This window comes from Numida meleagris, chromosome 1, assembly GCF_002078875.1.
Source record: "Numida meleagris isolate 19003 breed g44 Domestic line chromosome 1, NumMel1.0, whole genome shotgun sequence".
Lineage (NCBI taxonomy): Eukaryota > Metazoa > Chordata > Aves > Galliformes > Numididae > Numida > Numida meleagris.
The window spans coordinates 171,540,636-171,547,111 of NC_034409.1; the positions used below are offsets into that span (position 1 = coordinate 171,540,636).

The 6,476-nt window shown below is 39.1% G+C and overlaps 1 long non-coding RNA gene across 2 annotated transcripts in view; it reads left to right on the forward strand.

The window, feature by feature from the left end:
- Positions 1 to 4,958, forward strand: part of LOC110393937 — a 34,496-nt gene extending 29,538 nt beyond the window's left edge. For both annotated transcript variants that reach the window (XR_002435274.1, XR_002435273.1), the window contains exons 2-3: positions 2,811 to 2,960; positions 4,772 to 4,958. This is a non-coding gene — a long non-coding RNA (uncharacterized LOC110393937). The remainder of the gene's footprint in view (positions 1 to 2,810; positions 2,961 to 4,771) is intronic.

Below are 6,476 nucleotides of genomic sequence, written 5' to 3' on the forward strand. Positions count from 1 at the left end.
ATATGAGGTACTTGCTTTAGATAAAGAGTTGCTCTCAACCCTCTTTATTAAATCAATAACAACAGACGAGGACATCAACAGATGGCCCTGTGTCCCTGCTTCTGAACCTCAGAAGAGATACATCTATGCTATTAAAAGCATCCTTTCCAATGAACAGTCTGTCATTCTAAGGTCAAATGATGGAGAAAGTGGAGAGGACCTCTACAACATTCAGGGCTGTCCTGACCTACAGCAGGCTGGTCACATTGACATTGTTTAGCAGTTATTCTTCAGGTAGGGTTTAGATCATAGTACATCAGAATGCAATGCTGTCATGAGTGTCATAGCAACTGGTTCGGGATCTAGAACATTATAATTCCTGTATAATTATTCCTTTGAGCTGCTTTTTTCAGCTCAAAGTTGAGAATTAATGTAAGTTCCATGTTGCAACCTATTAAAAAGAAGCTGAGGCTCATGTTGCATGGCCTGAGAGGCACATTCATGCTGGTTTATGAAAACAAAGAGACTTCTGGGATCCCTGGGACTGTGCGAGATTAAAAAAGCCAATTCTGGTACAGTCTTACTAATAATGATTTTTGTATTTGTCCCTGCACTGAAGTATCTCCTCATTTGTAAGTGAGCACTGGTCTTCATAGAATCACAGTATGGTTTGAGTTGGAAGACACCTTAGTGATCAACCAGTTCCAACCCCTTGTCATGGGCAGGGTTGCCACCCATGAGATCAGGCTGCCCAGCATCCGATCCAGCCTGGCACTGAACACCTCCAAGGATGGGGCATCCACAGCTTCTGTGGGCAGCCTGTGCCAGTGCCTCACCGTCTTCACAGTGAAGAATTTCTTCCTCGTATCTAAATCTCCAATCTTCCTAAATCTCTTTTCTTTTGGTTTGAAACGGTTCCCCCTTTTCCTATCTCCAAGTGTTACTTGGAGTGGTCCAAATGAAGAACAGGGAATAAAACAGCAGTTTTCAGGTGTGGGCACTCAGAAGTCTTTCTGCAAGGTCCGCTCTTGATTTAGTAGTGTGGCTGTATCAACAAGACCTCTTTGTAGAACTGTGCAAGAGTGTCTCATTACATTGGCCTACACTGGCGAAGAAGATAACAGATTTAAGAAAGCAGTTATGGCCATTAGAGATTGTTTTATTCCCTCCCTCATTTTTATGTAAAAGTGTGAAATGATTTGATCCATTCCAACACTAGAATAGATTGCATACTTGTACAAAATGACTGCTCCTCCAGAGGTAATACATATCTGTACCATCTCAAGAAAATAAAGATAGAGGTGAAGGCAGCAATAACTTTATAATCTTATTGGGAAATTGTATGTAGAACTGGACATATTTTGGATAAAAACGATCACAGTGACTCATATTTCTGGTTCTTCATCTAAAAACTTCTTGAATGACAGCTGATGAGATTAAAATAGTTAATAATGAATGAGAACTAAAATATTTTATTCTCCAGAAGGAAGATGAGATAAGCAAGCGCCTTTTGATACAAGTGCATTTTTTTACAGCTAGTGAAGAACAAAGATGCAGCAACTGAGGAAGAAGAAGGAAGAGAAAGAGATTAATGCAGCTTTTTCAGTTAATTGCATACAAGACTCAGGTCCAAGTGAGAATGAGAGATTATACCATGTAAAACATTTGCCATGATCCAAAATTATATATATGTGACAAGACCTTATTTGTAGTGTAGCAACTATTGTTTTTAACCTCATAATAAACAAAAGAACAAAAGGATTACGAGAGTTACACTGAAAGCTTTTCTAAACTGTTATTGAACTTACTTTTGGGAGTGGATAGTGTCATGGCGTGAAAATATCAGTGTTTCCTGAGCCTATCCTTCTAACAGTCCTAAGAAATTCATTTACACAGGCTCTGCTCTGAGGATGATGGAAATTAGTTTCCTATTCTTTCACAGAAAGAAAATATGGAAAAATGCAGTTCTTGTTGCTGGAGTGGATTTCCAGAGGTATAGAAAACAATATTATTAGTTACTTTAACATTCAAAAAGGTTTTACCAAAGTCATGTCATCCTTAAAGCAGAGGCTCTTAATGTCTCTTGTCTCTTGGTATCCACCAAGGACTTTATGAGCAGCTGCCACATGAGAACTTATTATTACAAGGTTGTATTTTGACTGTGACTGTGAAAGTCTTGAGATTATTTTGCCTGTGCTCAGAGCTGGTCCAGAAGTGTGGTGCTATGCCTGAGCTAATATGCCCTGCTGAAGAGTCAAGTTATGAATCCACAGTCTGTAAGCTGGGCTTGAGACCATGACTTCTGAGTATCCAGGCTGATAAATCTTTGTAGAAATTATGCTGGGACTTCATTCTCTGGTGCAGTTGAGCTCATGGGTTCAGAGCCTGGACTTCCACCACAATAGGGAACTAAGCTGATGGCTTCCACCTACAGGGATTCCCTCCTTCAGTTCTCTAATGTATCTTGGTATCACCCTGTGAATTTTCAGAGTTCTAAACCTTTCCCTTTTTTCCCCCTTTTCTTAATACGTTTTGTATATTAATCTCCACAATAACGTATATTATTTTACATTCACGACAGCAATAACTGTCAAGTAAATCATAATTACTTCTATATGCTTTGGTACTCAGGCATTCAAGGATTTGTTACTGGCAATTTAATATCCCTACTGGACAGCAATATCGTATTAATTCAATGTTTATGAAATATATCTAAAATACTTAATATATATAAATTATATATATAAATACACATGAAAGGAAACAAAGATACTTCATCCTGTAGCCTCTTTTGATCTCATCCAACCTGTTTTAATTTTTTGTTTTCACAGCACACATTTAAAACCTTAGACATCTGCTGTCACACAAAGTAAAAAACTTATAAAAAGGCAATGAGATTTGCTCTATTACATTCCACATGACAGACTGTGGATAGCTCACATGAGTGAAACTGGAATTGTTGATAGTGGACACCCATGGAGGTAAGTGGTAATTACCCATGTTCTCATAAATCCCTCTGCTACTGCCAAAGAAGAGCACACAGCATAGATGCAGTTCATAGCAAGAGCAATCATCGCAGTGTGCTTGCAAGTACATTGTTTGTAGCACAGAATAATCCCTCTGAATGTACATTACCTGAAAAACATTTTTAAAACCACTTATCCTTGCCCGAGATTACTTTTCTTGTCATTCTCCTGTGTATTCTTCTTACTTCTAAGTGATACTGCCATCAGAGAAATAGTCATGAAGCTTGTGCTAAAGTACATGACAAAAAATATTTGACAGTGTCATTGACACTATCTCTTCTGACAGCAGCCAAATTACACTAGTGTGTATATATCAATAGCATTGGGTCTTTGTTACAATCACTGAAATATGAGAAAAGCAAGATAAAAAAATGTAGGCCCAAATCAAAGTCTTCACTGGCTGCTAGAGCAGCTCTACACCTGAACAGTAGGAGCTTTTCATATGTGCTAACAATGTCATGTGATTAGCCCAAATGGCAGCAACTTCTCCTTCTGGTTCCACAGGGAGGGTTTCCTATCCTGAGGTGATCTCTGTTGGAAAGAACTGCTACTTATGGCCTTATAGCCAAGGTACTTCTGACATTAAGTCCTTGGACTCAGAAATTAAAACTCTTCCACAGTATCATACTCTTCTCATCATAATGTCCCATTTCTTCATTTCTTCTCCCCAGTGTGAATTAGTCAACCTGAGGCAGAAAATTGAAATTGGCACTAGATTTCAGTAAAGCTGGAAAAGTACAAACTTTCTGAAAGTTTCAAATCCAATTCTTTTCTGAAAAAGACCAAAAAATTCCTAAAACAAACAAAAAAAAGAATCAGAGAGAAGTAGGAAGAGAGTTTTTCAAGAACAGCCAATAATCCAGGGTTACAACTATCCCCTGGGGTGGGAAAGATCCCATTTCTAGTCTCACTTCCTGGAGCAAGCTAGAGCTAGTGAGTGTGTTGATTACGGGCCCTTGCAATTTTCTCTAAACCACAGTCCAACTGTCTGCATGAATCACAGTACAGTCCCTAAGCAGGAAATGAGCAGGACAGTCCAAGTCTTATTATATTCATGCTCCATAGTTCTTCTTTTTCTTAATTAAATTTTAATTTCCTTTCTTGACCAAATCATTCTACATTGACCAACACTGTTTTCAGCTTTGTGGGACACTAGAAAGTAATTACCAAAGCTACTTCCTGACAGCCTTTTTGTAGGACAAGCTCTTTTTTTGTAGGAAAGGCTTTTTTTCCTTCTTCAAGTTCCATGAAGCCATTGTTCTTCAAACTCCTTTGTTTCTTGACATCTCCTTTCTAATCTCACATTTTTCATTGGTTTGTTTTTTGAAATCTCCTAGATTTGCACCTCTGTGGGTTCAAACTCTCCCCCACAGTCCTTCTTATGTTCCTGATCTGATTCTTCACATGCCAGCAACTAAGTACCAGCTCCAGTCCTACAATGAATACAGCCACCATGCACCCAAAATCTTGCTATGCGCAGAAATAAATGCAACTTTCAAACAAAGCCAAGAATTTATTGCCAGTATAATTTAAATCTTAACTATCTAATCAATGAATTATTTTTAGTCACAATCTAATTATTGCAGGGAAAAACAAACAAACAAAAAACATCACAGAAAGGTGTAGCATTATAAAAAGTACTTCAGTAACAATAAAGGTATAATTGCTTTTCACTCACTTCCTGATACCCCCACCTTTTTTCCACTTTTATGCATCACCTTCCACTTTTTCCCAAACTACAAAGCTTCTGTGCATCAATGTTGCAGGTCATTGGCATACCAGCTCATTTGCCAAGAGGAGTATGATACTGCCTTGCTCCACACATGGGGCTATTGCTATATATCTTCCATCACACCGTACGCTTTGCTCCCTGTTCACAGGATGACACTTCTTTCACTATTGGTAAGTTGACCAGTGATGAGCTGTTTACAGTTCTGGGGTCTCCAGTATCATGTTGTGCACTTCCACTGCCAGTACTCCTCAATACTTCACACTCTGTCGTTCCCTGTTGAAACCTCTGCTGAGATACCATTCCTATTCATCACATCATTTTGCTAGCATCGAGTATTTATTTACACACAAAACAGCTTGTTAATGCTATCTATTCAAAAATTATAGTTATTCCAGATGATTATCCAAAGCTAAACGACAATAAAACAAATTAAGCAATGGCCACCTTGTCATTATGAAATTGCTGCTAACAGCTAAACAAGCCAAAGCAAAGCTGCCAGCAGCCCAAGACAAACCCAGCCAAAGCCTGACAACTCCAAAGTCTTCTGAGAGTCAGTGTGAAGCCTCTGGTCTGTTACTAGCAATGTCAGTCTGCATCTGCTGGGTTACAGAGCTACTTTTATCTGCTCAGGATGCTGACTTTTGTTCATCTACCTGGAAGGCCTTACAGCATTCATCAGGGTGTATAAGACAGATTTGAAACTTCTTGTGGTGTTTCAGATTTGTGACTTGTGTGACTAGTGACTTTGCTGCTGCCCCAGATTTCCATCAGGTTCAGTGGAGAGAGGTGGGTGCCACACTTGGATCTGCCACAGCTGACCTCCAGCAGGAGAAAAGCATGCTCTCTCCTCACAGTATGGTGAACAAAATACTGCAAGTTTCATGGTTTGCTTCCACCTGAGTACATGATTTATGACTGATACCTATTTAACTTTTACAGCCATTCTCATTGGGATCATCGGTTTCAGCAGCACCTTTAGAGAGCTTACTAGCAAGCTGCCTAACTTGGGACATTGCTCTGAGCTTGATTAAATTCAGCTGGCATTAGAAAACTTTATCCCAGATGTTTATTTGACAAATGCTTAACTACATCTCACTTCTTCAACAATGTCTTCAAAAGCCACAGGACCTGCATGCAACTTTCTGATGTGGACATTTTGTAGAGTAACCTCATCAATTCTGTTCAGTGTTAACACCAATTTGCGGCTTCTTTCTCCAGCAACTGTGTTCAGAAGAAGTCCACAGATTTTACTTCAAATACTGTACTTGATTGTAACTATACATGAAGATTGCATTTTCTTTGTTTTCCTATGTGCACAATTTTATCTTTTTTTGCAGGAGTACCTGCAACTGGAATATACATTTTGCTATGGAAGTGAGATAGTTTTTATTTGTCTTATATTCTTCAATGAGAAAATACAAAATCAAATTGAAACAGCGGGCAAAATAGTATATATGCAGAAAGCAACATGCAGTCATGCCTCCTCCAGGCTGGAGCTGTCGTCTGTAACAATAAAGCCAACAGACAGGCTGTGTAAAATAAGCCAATAACCTATCTCTATTTTCAGTTCATATAGAGCTTCACATGAGGTGTGATCGAAGGGAAGTACAGTTTCTGGGAGGGAGCCAATATCTGGGAATATTTTTCTCTCCATCTGATGTGAAAGAGCCTCAGTATGGTGCTGCAAACACCGAAGGTTCTGGCTGACAGCGAGTCCAGATGTCTGAGGTCACACGTAG